Here is a 19,544-nt window from a genome sequence, read left to right as displayed (position 1 = left end):
TTGTTTCAGCATAGCGTTCAAAGCGCTCTTAAACTCATATCCTTCTATTGTGTGAGAATCAGTTACCTCAGCAGGAGGATTTTCATCAGCAGCCAATGTCAGATCAAAATATTTATTCCAAACAACAGACTTAAAAGATACCTTTCTTGTGCCGATCCTGGAGTGAAACTTTTGACCACGAAATTTGTCATGAAGGCAAGTGTAGAACACACGGACCAGGTCTTCGCTATATTTGGCATTGCATTCCAGGAATTTAACAATATCGTGATACTGTAGCAGATTCAGGATTTCTCTGAGATGCATGCGTTCTGCTGTGAGTTTGTAGAAGGCATGTTGCCGCACAACTCCTCTTTTACCAATGTCTTTGTTGAAGGTGTCGACAAGAGCCGGTGGAACTAATGATACAACGGTAATGGGTAAGGAGGCAGAGGATGATTCCCTTGATCTCTTACCGGTAGGTCTGCGGGACCAGGAAGCCATGGGTAAAGATTCTGAAGCTTTTTGTGAGGGTAGAGAGTGAAGCTTGGTGAAGGATTTTGAGAATGATTTGCAAGAAGGAGGTTTTCCCTTTTTATAGATGAAGATTTAGGGTTTTGGGAAGAGGAGAGGCCAAGAGACGATAGGCACTAGGTAGATGCAACTCACAATGTAGTGGGTTAAATGCACACTTAATGAGAATTTGAAATGTAAATGCACGGGAAGTTTGAACATTTTATGCAGAAAAACTGATTTTTCGTGCGATGCGTCGACCATACCCTCTGCATGCGTCGACGCATACTGTTTGAATTTTGTGAAAAAAGAAAGTTTTTAAGGTGTGCGTCGACCATTGCCCTGTTATGGTTGACTCATACAGGAAAATTTTGCAATTTTTTACTGTTATGCATATATGCTCACATGTTTGATGCATAAATAGAACGCCACACAACATTAAACATCCAAACATATATGGTATACGAAACAAGTCATATATATATACAATATTATCATGTAATATAACTATTTAGCCATGAAGGTTGGGAGAGAGAGAAGGGTAAAGGAACAATATCATCTCGATGCCGGAATAACTTGATGAACAATATACTTGTGCTTGCAACAACATTAACTTGTTAGAAGTACAAGATTATAGTTTTAAATGAAATAAGATAAAGCAAGCAATTTATAACGCCCGTTCCGAAATGTCGAGAATACCAAGTTCTCGGCGAATATGAAAGAAAGGCTCAGTAGCTAGCGGCTTTGTGAAAATGTCCGCTAGTTGATTTTTAGTGTTAACATGTTCAAATACAACATCATCTTTCTCTACATGATCCCGAAGAAAGTGGTGTCGAATTTCGATATGTTTGGTGTGAGAATGCAACACAGGATTTTTGGTAAGATTAATGGCACTTGTATTGTCACAGAAAATGGAAATACGTTCGAGTTTGAGATTAAAATCCAATAATTGTTGCTTAACCCATAGGATTTGAGCACAACAACTACCGGCGGCAACGTATTCCGCTTCGGCGGTTGACAAAGCAACTGAAACTTGTTTCTTGCTATGCCAACTGACCAAGGAATTTGAAAATAGATGACAAGTTACCACTAGTGCTTTTCCTATCCGATTTGCAACCGGCAAAATCAGAATCGGAGAAACCTACCAATGAGCAATCATTACCTTTGGAGTACCATAGTCCATACTTCGGAGTACCGGATAGGTATCGAAGTATTCGTTTGACAACTTTTAGATGGGATTCCTTGGGACATGATTGGTATCTTGCGCACATACACACGCTAAACATAATGTCGGGACGAGAAGCAGTAAGATAGAGAAGTGATCCAATCATACCTCTATACCTTTTTACCTCTACGTCCTTACCGTTTTCATCTTTATTCAAGTTTGCACATGTTGGCATGGGGGTGTCAATGGCCTTGGCTTTTGCCATGTCAAATCTCTTGATAAGGTCCAAACAGTACTTTGTTTGACTCACGAATGTTCCTTCTTTGAGTTGTTTAATTTGCAAACCAAGAAAGTACGTGAGCTCCCCCATCATACTCATCTCGAATTCACCCTGCATAAGATCCGAAAACTCTCTCACGAGATTCATGTTAGTAGACCCAAATATAATATCGTCAACATAAATTTGTACTAATATCAAGTGCTTTCCTTGGTGTTTAATAAAGAGAGTTGTGTCAACCTTTCCTCTTGAGTAACCTTGATCAAGTAAAAATTTACTTAGTTGCTCATACCAAGCTCTAGGAGCTTGTTTGAGACCATATAAAGCCCTTTTTAGTTTGCAAACATGATCAGGATACTCATGAGATTCAAAATCCGGAGGTTGTGCGACGTAGACCTCTTCATTTATGTAACCGTTAAGGAACGCACTCTTAACATCCATTTGGAATAGTTTAAAGTCTTTCGCACAAGCGAAGGTAAGGAGAAGGCGTATAGCCTCGAGTCGGGCAACCGGCGCATAAGTTTCCTCATAGTCGATGCCTTCCTCTTGGTTATACCCTTGCGCGACTAAACGCGCCTTGTTACGGGTTATTACCCCGTTTTCGTCCAACTTGTTCCTAAACACCCATCGGGTGCCGATTACTAGATGACCTCGCGGAGGAGGGACAAGGTCCCAAACCTCATTTCTAGTGAACTGATTTAGTTCCTCCTGCATTGACAAAAACCAGTGTTCATCGAGTAGGGCTTCTTTAGGGTTTTTAGGTTCCATTTGTGAAACGAAAGCGAAGTGATAACAGAAATTACTTAGCTTCGATCGAGTTGTAACACCCTTTGAGATATCTCCGAGAATGTTGTCAATTGGATGGTCTTTGGGAGACTTCCAAGCTTGAGGGAGATCATCGTTTGAAGGTGGATGAGCTACCTCGGTTTCCTCATGGTGTACATCTTTATCCTCCTCAACTTTGACTTTGTCGGGTTGATCAATCCACGGCTCGCCACCCTTGAGTATGTCTTCCGTAGATGTACCTGCACCATGAACAACACTACCCTTTCCGACGTTTCTCGGATAGGATTCGTCAAAAGTTACATGTACAGACTCTTCCACAACAAGTAATCGTTTATTATATATTCTATATGCTTTACTCGATTGAGAGTATCCAAGGAAGATACCTTCGTCGACCTTGGAATCGAATTTGCCCAAGTTTTCCTTTCCATTATTTAATACAAAACATTTGCAACCGAAAACATGTAAGTGAGAAACATTTGGCTTTCGTCCTTTTAAAAGCTCATACAATGTTTTATTTAGAATGGGGCGAATGAGCACTCTATTCAAAACATAACGCGCCGTACTAATGGCGTCGCCCCAAAAATATTTCGGTAAACCACTCTCGTTAATTATTGTTCTTCCCAATTCTTCCAAAATTCGATTTTTACGCTCCATAACCCCATTTTGTTGAGGAGTACGTGGAGCGGAGAAGTTATGATCGATACCATGGTTACCGCAATATTCTTCAAATAAATGGTTTTCGAACTCACCCCCATGGTCGCTTCTAATTGAAACAATGTTTGTATTTAATTTATTTTGGGAAAGCTTAGCAAACCTTTCAAAAGCGGAGAACGTATCGCTCTTGCTTACTAAAAAGATAGTCCAACAAAATCTAGAAAAATCGTCCACTATTACGAAACCGTAATAATTTCCTCCTAAACGTTTAACCCTAGACGGCCCAAATAAGTCCATATGAAGAAGTTCGAGAGGTCTCGTTGGTGAAACGATATTTTTGGATTTAAATGAGATCCTCGTTTGCTTCCCTTTTTGACAAGCATCACAAAGGTGATCCTTGGTGAACTTTATTTTGGGGAGACCTAAGACTAGATCTTTTGAGACTACTTTATTTAGTAAGTCAAAGTTAACATGTGCTAAACGCCTATGCCATAACCATGAATCTTTACTCATTGTTACAAGGCATTTGTCACTTGTTAACGATACTTCGTTCAAGTCTAACATATAGACATTATTCACTCGCAGGCCATTAAACATACTCTTCTTATCATCGTTACGTACAATTTTGCAACAATCTTTTGAAAAAGATACATTGTATCCTTTGTCACATAATTGACTGATGCTAAGTAGATTGTGTTTAAGACCTTCGACAAGCAATACATCAGAAATAGTAGTGGAAGAAGGGTTACCTACACTACCTTTACCTAGTATTGCTCCACGGTTGTTGTCACCATAGGTTACATATCCTTTCTTCTTAGTCACGAAGTCAATGAAGAGTGATATGTCTCCTGACATGTGCCTTGAGCATCCACTGTCGAGAATCCATCTTCTCTCGGTGGCCTCGAGGCATTGTACCTATGGAAATGTAATTAACACGAGAAGGTACCCAATGGCTTATTGGGTCCTGAATGGTGAGTAACGAAATGGTTGCATTTGGGCAGCCATTGATAAATGCCTTTAGGAACTAAGAATCTCCTAAACCTGCATTTAGCAATGGAGTGGCCTTTCTTGCAACAATAAAGACAAGAGAAATTTACATTTTGATTCCCTTTGCTATCTTCATCCTTTATAACATATTTATATTTTTGATATGGATTAACCATACTTTTTCGAAAGTTTGATTTATCGATTGCAAAGGTAATCGTGGGCTCAAGAGCCTTGTCAAGTTTGGCCTTTAGGTTTCTTACTTCACCTTGCCAAATATAACAAGTATCACACCCATAGTTAATTATTGTATTTCTAAGGTCCTCACAACCTGCTTTTGTGCTTTCTACCATAGAAGCTTTGAGTGCCTCAAGTTTCCTTTCGGATTCTCGAATTTTTTGTTCCAAATGGATAAAAATTTGGTTATTTGAGGCAAGCCTTTTAAAGGCCTCTTTAGCTTCACAATGTAAAGTATCAAATGCAGCTTGTAATTCATGATGAGACATACTAGAGGATTTTTCATATTTAGCATGTCATACCTGTTTCTTTTTGTTCTTTCGATGAGCAGAGAGGCATAGGTTTGCAGCTTCATCTTCATCACTAGAACTTTCATCATCGGAGGAGTCGCTATCGCTTTCCCAAGCTATGTATGCTCTCCTTGGCTTTGATGATTTCTTGTGTGATTTGTATGATTCCTTTTCCTTTGTCTTCTTGTTCATCGGACAGTCCGGTTTGTAATGACCGGGCTTCCCACAAGTGTAGCACGACCCTCTAGTCTTTTTTCCTTTTGAGTCATCATCTTTAGAGTACCTCGATTGTTTCCGGAAGTTTACCAAGTTCTTCTCGGAATGTTGGATGTCGTTCTTTCTCACGTAACGATTGTAACGTTTAACGAACAACCCCATATCTTCGCTCTTGTCCTCTTCTTCGTCGCTCGAGGAATAATCACTTTGCTCTTTTGCTTGAGACTTCGAGGAGGAAGTCTTAAGAGCTATAGATTTCTTTTCACTCACCTTTGTTTTGTCCTACTTTTCTTTCTTTTCGTGTTGTTCTAGGCTCAAGAGTACTTGTTCGTGCTCTTGTAGTTTGCCAAATAATGTTGTCAAGTCTAATACGGTAAGATCATTTGCTTCTTTGATGGCGGTCACTTTCAGCTGCCATTCCCTATTAAGACATCTCAAGATCTTATTAGTAGCAACATCATTGGAAACCGGCCTACCTAATGAATGTAATCGGTTGATGAGATGAGTAAATCTCTTTTGCATGTTAGCAATGGTTTCCCCTTGCTCCATGAAAAAGAGATCAAACTTTTGTGTTAGTGTGTTGATTCTTGCCAACTTAACATCGTTCGTCCCCTCATGGGCGATTTGTAGTGAATCCCACATGGCCTTAGTAGTAGGACAATGGGATACACGATAGTATTCATCAACACCTAATGAGGAGATTAGGATATTTTTGGCTTTTCAATCATAATTGTATTTTCTTTCATCAGCATCGGTCCATTGTGCTTCGGGCTTTGGCACTAATTCATCATTCTCATTGGTCATGGTTATTTCAATTGGACCATTGAGAATAACGTTCCATATTCTTCTATCTATGGAATTTATGTGCACCCGCATACAGTCTTTCCAATAACTATAATTTTCACCATTGAAAACGGGAGCTCTATTATAAGCCCCTTTAGGTTCGTTAGCCATTTTCTATCAAAGTTATATTTTGAAGCACGAAGTGAACCGGTGCTCCTGATACCACTTGTTAGACTATGTCACGGATCTAGAAGGGGGGGTTAAATAGATCCCAATTAAAATTTGAGTCGGCGCTACCAATTAAAAATTGGTTTTGAAAATTTGTTTTAAGTGCGGAAGCGGCCGAGAAAAATATAGTCTAAAACGAACTGTTATTGGAAAACCGGATATGCGTCTAGCCTATGGATTAGTGATAATGTAGAATAAGAATCACTACACTAGTCACACTATCAATGATTTATTTCACTTGCTAGGATTCGTAGTTCCAATGATTCAAAGAGCAAACCAAACTAGATACACAACTAAGATAATTTTGGTTTAGGCAAATTATCAAACACTTGGTGTGCAAAAACACTCCAAATGATATTTATGTTGAGTAAGTGATTCCAATTAGTCTAGTACAATATTTTATTGTACTTTGGATTCAGAAACAGAGTTTTAACTTCTTACTCAATTAATATCAAGGTTTGATAAAAGTGCTTATACAAAAATCACTTATTTTTAAGCCAAAAACAAATATGCTGAAAAATAGAGAAGACAAAGATTTGATGAGGCAGTTCCCCCGTCGTCCTCGCTTCGGGGTACGTCTGCCCTCAATTCTAAAACTAGAATTGAGATTGCTTTAATAGATATCACCTGTTGAGTATAACAGTTTATACAAGGATTGACAAGCAAATATACAACAGAATTCTCAAGACGTTGAATGTTGCTTCCACTCCTTGTTCCTTGATTCATGGTGAATCAAGTCCTTTGATTGTTGTTGATAAACCTCCGATTCCAGCCCCTTTGTTGAATAACCCTCAGTTCTTCAAACCCTCAGCCCGGCTGATCTCAACTACAACAAATCGAACCCGAAATCTTCCCTTCAATATCACTGAATTCGTTACTAGATTGATGAAGACTTCCTCTTCTCAATCACCTTCGCTCAGCTGAAAATTGATGAAGAATTCGTCCAAAAACCCCAAAAATCAAACCAGTCTTGGAGGACAAAACCCTAAAGGTTTTATTCAAGAAAAAACCTGTCGCAAGCTTCAACCCGAACCGGATTCCCCAATCTCGGCTTCGAACGTTATCACCTTTAACCAATCACAAAGCACTTCAAAAATGGTTGTGTGTAATTGATGTGTTGTGAGATGTTGAAGATGAAGATGAAGAATCTTGGACACCTATTTCACTTTTTCTTGTTCTTTGTACACTTGAATCAATTTTGTCAAATGTTAGTTGAAACAAGTAACTAAACTTCTATTTATAGTAACAAACCAACCAACCCACTTAACAGCTTTTCAAACAGAGTGGGAAATACTTGAAAACTGAATTTGCGCACGAACGGTCGACCATAGCAGGTATATGCGTCGATGCATAGCCTGCAGTTTTGGACAGTCTGAAAAACACATCAGTATGCGTCGACCATAGGTCGGCGTGCGCTGACCCGTGGTTCATGCGCTGACCCCTGCGGTCGACTCAAGCCTTTTGTGCGCTGACCCGTGAGGAAATGCACTATGTTATGTGCCGACCCTACGGTCGACTCAGACCCTGCAAATCTGCAAAAATTCAGATTTTTGTGGTTTTCATGCATTTTGTCATGACCACATTTTATCCACATATGTTGTATGAAATATAACAGTTTAGATGAGCATAGAAAAGGATATGATAGGTGATATGTTGCATTTGTTTTGTAGAGGTGGAATCGACAATGTCGATTCATCCATGGTGGTAATTTATCATCATCGAAACCAATGATCGTATGTTGTATGACAGTTTTCCCTTACATAAACTACTTATACAACAGAGGCAAACAACACACAATGGCGCCACGACCCTTTGCATTCCTCATATGCAAATAGAAGTAGGTATCGCCCAACAGAGTCGGAACGAGATTAAGAATAGAGAAGATCCTAATAGCGTTCACATCCACAAACTTGTCGATGTTGGGGAACAATACCAATCCATAGATGAGAAGTACAAATATGGATTCAAAGGCATCCTCACTCATGGCCTTCCCATATATAGTAGCTTGAGCAATGAGGAACTAAGAAGGGAGACCTTGAATTCCACCTTTGGTAGTCATATGAGCACCAACCAGAGATTCATCTATGTGTAACATGTCAGCTATCTCTTGAGAAGTAGGAATACTCTCCAAGCCACTGAACGGCAACTGGTCTAGAATAGGTATACCAACAAGGTAAGCATACTCCTCAAGGGTAGGCAAAAGCTGGAAATCCGGAAACGTGAAGCAACGGTACAAGGGATCATAAAATTGCACCAATACACTCACCAACCCTTCATCCGCCTGAGTAGTCAGAAGAGGAAGAAGCTTCCCAAAACGAGCCTTGAAACCCAAAGGATCTAATACATAGGATGTCAGATTCCTTAACTCTTTCAAATTTGGTTTCCTGAAGTTGTACTTATTTGTATTCCTTCTTTGTCTTTCCATGTCTGAAAATTTTGCAAATAAACCCCTTAAGTTCCTTGAAAATTTTCTTATTTATTGATGATATTGATGCAAATGGGTGCATGAATGCATGAATGCAACAATCACACTCAAGGATCAAGCAAAGCACACCAAACAAAGGTCATGGGATGGATCATGTTATCCTTAATATCAGTCATCCATTTTGGTGGATTATGGTTTACACCTTATCAACACCCAAGTTCCATTGATATTAAGGATTCATGAACGGATCAACCATGAATCAAGGGTTTGTTGTAAGTCACGAGCATGGAGTTAGGTTAAGAACCACCCAAAAGGGAGTGTACTAGGGTTTAAACCTGCCAAACATGTTCTACAAGAGGTTCCCATAGTCATCATCCCATCTTTCGGATATTATTGGAGAAACGACTACTCGTATTCCGAAAATATTCTCAAGAGAGACTCTTATGAGTGTAGTATCGCGTAACAATCGTATCAAATCTTACACTTGAACGACTTTCGCACTACATCCTAAGAATAGGCCAAGACGGGCTTGGTAAACTAAGGTCCTTAGCTTCTAAGGTCTATATTGGAAAGAGTAATGTCTAACCACAACTTACTTGTATGACATTATTGATCCCAACATAACCTCCACCAAGTGAATGGACTTGAAAGTCAACTTGCTAAGGAATAACTCCACACAAGTCAACAAGACTACGCCATTCTCCTATCCTAAGTGCACTCGAGTCCGGGTATAGAACTCATCTCACAAATATCACCAAGCATACAAGGAATTAATATCAAGCAATTCAATCATTACATACAATACAGTAATCCCAAATTGCACAAAAATATGTCACAAAACAAATACAATACAACAAGCATGAAAAGTCGGCAAAACCCACTAGGCAAATACACCTCCCCAGCAGAGTCGCCACTTTTCTATAGCGGGGTATTCGTTACCATTAGAGATATTGACTAAATCCAAGGTAAATCATACAAGTCGAGTCGCCATCGCACTTCTATTTATCCAAAGGAATGGTTAGAAAGCGAACAAAAACCTAAAAGTTTTATCGAATCAAAAACTAGTAAAAATGTTAGAGATCTGGGTAAGGGGGTTGGTTATGCAATGGGAAGGTATTAGGCACCCAAAGCATCCTAGGTACTCCTAGGGAGCCCTTTTCACATTTGTTGCAAAGGTTGTTATTTTTTTTTGAAAATTTATTTGTGCAAACATGATTGAAGGGATGAGAAAAGCGTGTATGTTTATCTAATGTACTACTTACTAAAAGAAGGGTCAAAAGAAAATGACTCGCACGGACGTCGCATCCACTGCATACGTATCTCATCTGAATCTGAGAATCAGAGTCTTCGTAGCTCGGCTACCTATGGGTTAAAGAGGAGTGTGCTCGCTAAGACATCGCGTCTTATGCCTACGTATCTCATCTGGGATGAAAATCAGAGCAAAACGTAGTTTGACCACCTATGGGGTAAGGGTTGTGTTTTGGGGTGAACGACGTTACTACGCAATCTACCGGATGCTCGACCTTTGGAGACTTACTCGCCTGTAGTAGAAGGAGATAACGTGTTCTTAGGAGAAGAAAAATCAATGAGTTTGGGGTGTTTAGGGATGCTCATGCAAAAAGGCAGTCCTAGATGAAGGAACCGCGCTACCTTAAATGACATGCCACGAGAGGCTATACGAAACCTAAGAAATCGGTAACATGCGGGAAAAGTAAAGGGATCGAGAGATCTACCGTACGGATAAAGATCCGAAGTAACATCAATTAGATAAATAAGAAACCCAAAGACTCTTCCAAGCTAAACACCATCAAAGAAAGCGAGTCAGTACAGGTAATCGGAATAGACCTCCAGGTGGTACCCCACAAATAAAGTGGAACACCAAGCAAGCTATCCCTGCAAGAGTATGTGAGCCCTTACAAAAACTCAACAAACAGGTTAGAGTAATATGACGGAATTAGGAGAAAACAATGCCATAACAAACACAAAACAAGTTAGAGCAAACAGGATAGGGTAATCAAGAGTTGCCCCCAAATCAAAATGTAACCACATGAATCATGCCATTAAAATTCACAAAAAGCTCACAAAAAGCAACCAAGGGTAGGAGGCCTAAACCTCTTGTCAAACACATGCATCAAAAGGGTATCAAATTCACCCATAATACCTCATACATTCAGAGCATTCAAATTAAAGCATAAAGTAATGGAAATAAGGGCAAACCTGATTGGAGAGACCGATGAAATTGAATGGCACAGTTAGGTTTGCAAAGCACTCTTAGGGTTTATATGAGAGGGAATTGGTTCTTTGCCGATGAGTTCCCTTCAGTCTCTGGAGGTTGCTTTGAACTCTGTTAGCTCTTCTCTTACTATCTTTTTCCCTGCCAGGGTAATAGGAATAGAATGGCCTTTTGTTTCACTGAAACTCTGAATTTATCAACTGATTTTTGTGGACCTGTGGGCTCAAATGAGAGAGGCCCAAGTCCAAAAATTTTCTGTTATATATATATATATTTTTTTAAACACGTGGGCTTCGCCTAGCGAGCATGACAGTTCAAGAAATTCCTCTGAGCGTAGGTGATTCTGGTGGCTTTTCTTGGGACTCGCTAGGCGACCCATTCTGCTCGCCTAGCGAGCATGACAGCTCATGAACAAACTTTTGCTCCTTCAAGATTAACGTTTTGACTGACGAATATACCCCATTTGAACCTGTTGGAAGTATCTCAAGCCATTCCCTTGTGTTGACTGATCATCTAAATAGAACCCACAAAGTGTCTTGGATGATACTCAAGCTTCAAACAAAAGATGTTAGTGACACATTTTTGTGCTTTTGGTTAGTAAACAAAAGTAAGAGAAACAATGATGTATAATTCAAGCATGCTTGGTGATCTCAAACCAATCACAAGGAGTCCCACCCAAAGGCAAAGGGAACCAAGATGCTAAAGATCCTTGAGGCAATGCAAATGCAATGTTATGATGCCATGAGGGATCTTAGGGTCAAAATTGGGGTCTTAAAGTTACCTTTTTGCAATAGGACGACATGACATGCCACAGGATCGGAGACGCACGGAAGGTCTAAAGAAAAGGGGAAGCTCTACCCTAGAGTTGTCATGCAATGTGAACCTAAGTGTTAGGATTTACAAATGGGAACATCTACCTAATGTTAGCATGCAAAGAATAAGGGAATTCTACCTATGTTATCATACAAAAGAATAGGGGAATACTACCTATGTTATCATACAAAAGGGTTCTACCTAATGGGTGCTACCTAAACGGAACAAGAATCGACGAATGGAGCAAGAAGAGGAGTGGGGTAAAGGGTAGATGGAGATGCATGAAGCAATCGACTTACAGGTAGATGGCGACGCACGAAGCAATCGACTTACAAGAGAAATGGAGATGCGTGAAGCAATCGACTTACAGGTGGTAGATGACGATGCTTGAAGCAATCGACTTACAAAAGAATGGATGAATACGTGTTGGTTCTGTTAAGTTTTGAAAATGATTATTCGATGTTGGATCGAGGTTTTGATCTTGTTTTGAAATGGTTATCGGATGTTCATTTTAGTTCTTGTATTAACAGATGAATAAAGAATGAAAGAATAAACATTATACACTTCATGGGAGAGGGGTACATTTGTTATGAATGGGGGTTGTTCATGGTAATCAGACAATAGAAATATGTGCCTCATACAACATACAAGTAGGCAACAGTTTAATCAAACAGATAAGATAAGCAAACAAGTATATGATCAAGTCAAATAATCAAAGAATGAAATAATGAAGCATTAGACAATGCGTGAGAAGTATAGACATGTTAAGCAATCAAACAATAGATGCATGGATGAAAGAAACAAGTATGAAAAGTATCAGATGAAACAGATAGGTGAAACTATGCACACAAAGGATCACTGAATAATTTAATCGGGAAATGATGCAAGGATCAAATAAAATTAATATGAAAGGCCTCTAATACATGGCATATGAGATGAACAAGGGAGGATCAAAATATCTCTTCAATTTCCCTAAGCAATCCCTTAAGTCAAACATCAATCATAGAAAAGTCAACTTTAAAGTCAAGTCAACTTAAAAAATGTCAAATAAATAGTAAATTAATCAAATAAATTATGAAAAATTAAACTAAATAAGGTGGGGTCAGGAAATCATCATCCCCCAAAAATATTTCAAAAATAATGAAAATTAGTGTATAAATTAATTGAAATAAAACAGAAGTCAAATGAACAGTCAACCAAGCAAACTAGGTCAAAAATAAATCTAAAATAAACTGAAAATGGGAAATAAAATTCCAATAAAAGGTCAAGTTGACCATGAGACATTGGTCAACCCTCATCCCAAAAATTAGAAGTTAAAAATAATTCTAAGTTATGAAAATAAAATAAATGAAAAAAGGTATGCTTAAAAGAACCACTTGAAATAAATAATTAAAATAAAATATTAACATTGAATAAAATATGAAAATAAAAATTAAATAAATTAAATAAAACATTAAAGAATGTGAAAAATATTTTTTGATATTTTTGTGAACAAATAAAATATTTTTATTAATTAAAAAGCAAAACAGAAAATAAAAATGAATTAAAAAAATGAAATGAAAATGGGATGGAAGTGTGTTAGTGGGCCTGGCAGGTGGTGTGTGGACAGCAGTTGGCGCTGAGGCCCAATCCAGCATGAATAAGTAGGCGTGACACCATAAATAAAAATGTACATTTTTTAAAAAAACATGTAACTTTGTCCAACCGGTCATGTTTCATTAAAGGTCACGAAAGGACAAAATTGGATGGATGGTGGTGATAAGAAACAGGTGCGCGATCGGCCGTTCTTCATGCAGCCACATGGTCGTTTCCTCATGAAATATAAAAAAACTAACAGCCATGCATGCTGGGACGTAAAACCGCAGGTATGCTTGCTCATCTTCCAACCAAGATTTCTCAAGCTATGGTTCACCAAATGGGATGATGTAAAAACCAAAGTTCAAGTCCTAAATGAGTAAAACACAATGGTACTTTGTTTCGATGAAAATAATGGCTTTAGTATGTAGAAAAGCGAACAACAAGGGGGCCTCATGCACACGGATTCAACCGAAAATAATGTCACAAACTCAAAGCTTAATGGTAATATCTCATGTTGAGGGCTTTACAAACAATCATGGCATGGTATTAACATGGAAAATAAGCATGGAACAAGCATGGCATAAATGAAAAATAACATGAAACAAGCATGGTAGGCATGATAAATAGTTATGAACAAGTATGATATTCATGGCCATGGAAGAGAATGAGTGAAATGTTTACCTAGTGGATGAAAGGTCCACTGCCCCTTGAAGGTGGAAGGAGAATAAGGTGTTGCTTTGATGCTTCAAGAACTTGTGAAAATGGAAAGTGAATGAAATGGATTTCTTGCTCCTTTCCTTGCTTGCTCTTTCTTAACTCGAAAATAGCAGCCACCACCTTTCAGATTAGGGTTTTGAACCTTAAGTATGTAGGGTTTAGAGTGCTTAATGGGCTTGAAGTGTTTGGCTTGGATTATGTGCAAAAGGAGCAAAAATGAGGTCTGAAAAGAAATGGCTAAATGTGGCAAAACTTAAGTGAGTGAACATAAAGAAAATGGCCAAATGAGGTAAAAAAGTGTGTTGGTTGGTTTTGTGGTCTGATTTGGTTTGGCTTGTGCAGCACAAAAATAGTCCAACAGGGTGACTTTGAGGCTTTGTATCTTGATGAATATGTAACCAAATGGAACAGCAATGCAAACAGTAGAAAGAGGGCATGGAGCTTAACATCTTTCATGTTGAACACAAGTTGAAATGATGAGTGGAAAGAGGTGAAAAATGGCCATGAAGTTCAGGTTCCATAACTACAAAATGGTTGGGCCAGTTTGGCCTAAATGCTGTCAAAATATTCAGTCCATGATGCCAACTTTAGATGAGTGTATCTTTCAAACAAATGATCCAAATGGGATGATTCCAAAAGGATGTGAAAGAGGACATATCAAGGTAAAATTTTCATGAATAAAGTATTTTCAAAAGATGCCTTGAAGTGCAAGAAAACTGACCCATAAGTCTTGACAAATTTTGCAAATTTTGGACTTAGAAAATTTTCTCAATTAATGTCTCACTTTTACCAAGCATAACTTTCTCAATTTTAATCCAAATGAAACAAACTTTATATCTATAGAACTCTTGGAACAAGAGGAAAAACTTTCATTTTGGAGAAAGTTTCAAATAGAGCTTTCATCTTGATGGAAATTGGGCTTAAAGTGGGTGCAAAAACCATAAAAACTTGCCCTAAATGGAAAGTCAACTATTTCCAAATTTAGTAACTTTTCCAACTCCTGATTAAATGATGAATCCACAATCCAACCTTGATAAAATTTCACATGTAGGCTCCCTTAGGCATGAATTTTGAGATTCCACTTTCAAAATGTCAGGAGTTGACTTTTCTGGCCCCACGGTTGACTTTTCCCAAACTGTCTGATTCCCGATTCCATTGATCAATTGAAGCACCTCTGGCTCAAATAAACAGCTGATTTTTTGTATGTGGACCCTTGTGAACATATGGAGGGCTATGGAAATGAGTTTCACCCAAGGAATTAGAAATAAACCTATTTTATGCCAAACCCTAGTTTAGGGAAAAATGATCAGGAACTAATTGCACTGATTGCCAATGGATCTTTCTGAGATAAATGTGAATCTTCCTAGGCCAAGATGCCTCTCTAATCATGATATGAATGGGCCCTCTTCTTCCCACCAAACATTGCCTGTTGCAGATAGCAATGAAACCCTGATTTCTGATTAAATCCAGATGCACACTCTGAGAGCCTTGAATCTTCCACTGATGAACTGAGGACCATAATAAGACATATGGAACACCTTGAGACCCTTGAGACTTGTATACTTGTAGAATGAAGTCCAAATCTCAATTTTGCTTTGTGTGGGCTCCTTCTGTTAAAGAGTGATCAATCAAACCCTGATTTCCCAAGTCACTGATGCAATATGCAATGAGTATGAACTAGTATGATGCTAATGCAGTGTGAAACACAATCCCATGCTTCCATGAAAAATGAAGGGTAAATTTTGGGGTATTACAACAGTCCCAGAGAGTCTACGCAAATTTAGAGTGATAAAGACAAACCTGAATGACGCTCATGATGCCTAATGTGTTTGGCTTTTTATGACTCACTTGGGTTGGTTCAACTTTGATAGGATCCACAGTGCTCATTAATTTGGTGCACTTTCTTTCTTACTTTGGAATATGCAGGATACTCGTGTCGGTGAAGCTGTATACGTTGCATCCGATCTTTACTTTCAGCAGTGTCGCTTTCTTGGGAGATCCTTCACAACAAGCCATGGTGAATGGTGTGATCCTTTCATCCACTCTCAATCGCAATCATTACTATTTCCAACTTGCCAACACAGACTTGACACACTTGCAGCATAATGTACCTTCAACAGACAAATTAAATCTAGAATACAAAAGTAAAAATTAAAAATAACACAATAACCAAATACTAATAAAAGACATCAAATCTCTCCCACACTTGAACTCAACATTGTCCATAATGTTTTTGAACAAGCGCGAATGAGGGTACTCACAGGGTCCTACTGAGGAGGTGGTTGTCGGAAATGCAACATCAACTGTCGCATCATGCTGCTCATCTCATCCAACATCGCTCCCTGGAGGGCTTGCTAGATGCCTTGTCGTTGTTGTTCAGTCCTCAAGTCACCTATCTCGGTCTGTACCCAGCTCCATTGGGTCAGTTGACCAAGATGATGAACCTGCCGCCTGCTGGGTGGGTTCCTGATGTTGTGGGACAAACGGCTTAGGAGGTGCTTGAGGATCTTCTTCTTCTATTTCTGTTCCTTCTGCCTGGTCATCCACAAATTGCTCACCTGCAGTAAAATGGTCAGTTTCGTGGCCTTCATCCGCATCGGGATCGGCGCTCACATACAACCAATTAGCATAGTCAGTAATAGCAACTCTGTCCGGATCCGGCAGAGCAATGATAAACCTCTTATGGATGAGTATGGAATAGTAAGTAGGGGCAACAGCAATCATACCTTGGGAAATTAGAGAAGACATGTCAATTTTTGTGTTACCTGCAATTGGCGTGTCCTCGAGTAAAACAGCTTGATACCCAAAATGCAATGCAATTTGGGTGATCATTCCCCCTACGGATATGCCTCCGGAGTTTGCTCGGCCGACTCTGCCCAGGTAGTCTGCTGCAAAGGCAGCTACATTGATGGTTTTTGTTTGAGCCATCGAGTACATAAAGAATAGCTCTCTTTGAGTAGCTACCCCTGTGATATCGCCTCTTCCAAACAGGGTATAGGCTAAACCTTTTTGGGCGTACCTGAAACATGGATTCTGGATGCCCGAGGCTTTCGCACCTTTGGAGGAGTAATCCGTCCTCCCGGTGATGGCGATCCAGAAATCCTTAGGTGAGAACCCGTCTGGGACCGCTCCAGGTCCGTTCAGAGGGAGTCGGAGTATTGCAGCTAACTCCTCAACAGATAATTCATGATAATTGTTAAACAACCGGAAACGTAAGGTGCCGAAATAATACCTGGTTGTGTCAATCCACCATTTTTCCAACTGGAATTACAACGTGCTAAGGAACTCGAGAGTAATACGCTCGTAAGTCGGCGCTTCCAAACTCATGAACTCGGGCATTCCCAAAACATGGAACATTCGGTCTACCTTAATTTTCATCCCTAGAGCATTCAGAGTATGCTCATACATATACCTTGTCAGCGTGAGTTTGCACTTCCGATGAATTTGGTATCGTTGTTCTTGTTCCGGATTGTCAAACACGATGTTGTGTGGATTAGGATTCCAACTCAGGCGCTTCCGTGACTTCGCCATTTCTACAAGTTATTGCTTTCCGGTGAGGATTCTCGGCGGGGGCATTTTGGACCTGCAAAAAATAGAAATATTCTGAACTTTCGAGTTAGGAAATTCTGAAACCGTGGTTAGGACCGGGACGGCAAGTGGAGTAATATTTGTGAAGGGTGTTTTGGTGATAGGTGATTGGAAATTGGGGTTATGGAAGATTTTGTATGGAGATAAAGAATGATGAGAGAGAGTAATGATGTGTGGGATGAAAATCAGATAATTATGAGGTAACTAGGGAAAAGGTGTGGTTAATAGTGGATTAAGTGGGTGGGGCCGACTAAAAATTAAAAATTTCAACAAAAAAAAAATCCGCCTGTCTGACACGGTCGTGTCAGCTGACACGGGTGGCCGTGTCAGACTACTGTTTTACCACGTTCCAGCAATTTCTTAAAGTGCTCCTGACACAGGCCGTGTCAGCTGACACGGCCTCCCGTGTCAGACCACTATTTACCAAGTCCAAAAATCCTCTTTCTTACAGTGCTCCTGACACGGCCCGTGTCAGCTGACACGGGTGGCCGTGTCAGGCTGTCCTTTTGGCCGTTTTTTGATTTTTTTGGTTTGTTCAACTGCTGGTTCCTCCGTGATGTTCCCTCCTTGTAGAACTCCTGTATAGACCTACAGACACACACAACTGATTAGAAATAAAAAGCGTGGGTTGCCTCCCGCGAAGCGCTTTGTTTAACGTCGCATGGCTCGACGGTTCTCCGTCTGCTTAGGTGAGACGAATTTTTTCTATAGGACCACCCTCTTGGTCTTGTATGTAAGGTTTAACTCTCTGCCCATTCACCTTGAACGTTTCTCCGTTCGCTGGATTTCTTAGTTTAATGGCTCCATGCGCAAATACTTTTTATATCTCAAAGGGGCCCGACCATCGGGACCTTAGTTTCCCTGGGAAGAGCTTCAACCTTGAGTTGAATAATTACACCAGTTGTGCTTCCTGAAGGTCTTTCTTCTGAATGCGCCTGTCATGCCAGGTTTTGGTTTTCTCTTTGTATATCTTGGAGTTCTCATACGCTTGATTTCTGAACTCTTCCAGCTCTTGTAGTTGGAGGATCCGAGATTTACCCGCTTTGGCAAGATCATAGTTGAGGAATTTGGTAGCCCAAAATGCCCTATGCTCAAGTTCGAGTGGTAGATGACAAGCTTTACCATAGACTAACTGATACGGGGACATACCTATTGGTGTTTTGAATGATGTTCGGTATGCCCAGAGTGCGTCATCGAGCTTGATTGACCCATCCTTTCTTGAGGCACTGACGGTTTTTTCTAGGATTTGCTTGATCTGCCGATTGGATACCTCAACCTGTCCACTAGTCTGGGGGTGGTATGGTGTGGCGATTCTATGCTTGACATTGTATTTCCGCAGTAGGTGTTCCATCAATTTATTTAGGATGTGGGTACCTTCGTCACTAATCAGTGCTCTTGGTACCCCGAACCGTGCGAAGATACAATTCTTGAGGAAATTGATTACCACCTTTCCATCATTCGTGGGTAGTGCAACTGCTTCCACCCATTTTGACACATAGTCAACCGAAACCAGAATGTATTGCTTTCCAAAGGAATGTGGGAAGGGTCCCATAAAATCTATCCCCCACACATCGAACAGTTCGACCTTTAACATGGCGTTCTGAGGCATCTGATTTCTTTTGGATATGTTGCCTGTTCTCTAACATTTGTCGCACTCTTTTACCACTGCTTGTGCATCCTTGAACAGTGTGGGCCAGTACAAATCCATACTGGAGGACTTTGGTTGTGGTTCTGTCTCCGCTAAAATGTCCTCCATATTCTGAGTTATGACAGGCTTTTAAAATGTCCCTCTGCTCTTCCTCTGGAACACATCTCCTGACTAGGCCATCTAATCCCTTTTTGTACAGGAATGGATCGTCCCACACATAGAACCTGCAATCATGCAAAAACTTTTTTCGTCTGTTAGAGTCAAAGTCATCAGGTATCAGTCCACCTACCACAAAGTTCGCTTAATCGGCGAACCATGGGATATGCGTAACGGCTAGAATACATTCGTCTGTGAACTCATCTCTAATGGGGTGCGTTTCTTGGATCGGAGTCATCCGATACAAGTGATCAGCAACAGTTTTTTCACTACCCTT

Source organism: Lathyrus oleraceus, chromosome 3 (genome assembly GCF_024323335.1).
Source record: "Lathyrus oleraceus cultivar Zhongwan6 chromosome 3, CAAS_Psat_ZW6_1.0, whole genome shotgun sequence".
Classification (NCBI taxonomy): Eukaryota; Viridiplantae; Streptophyta; class Magnoliopsida; order Fabales; family Fabaceae; genus Lathyrus; species Lathyrus oleraceus.
The sequence above is the reverse complement of the archived record's forward strand: the minus strand, read 5'-3'. Positions refer to the sequence as shown.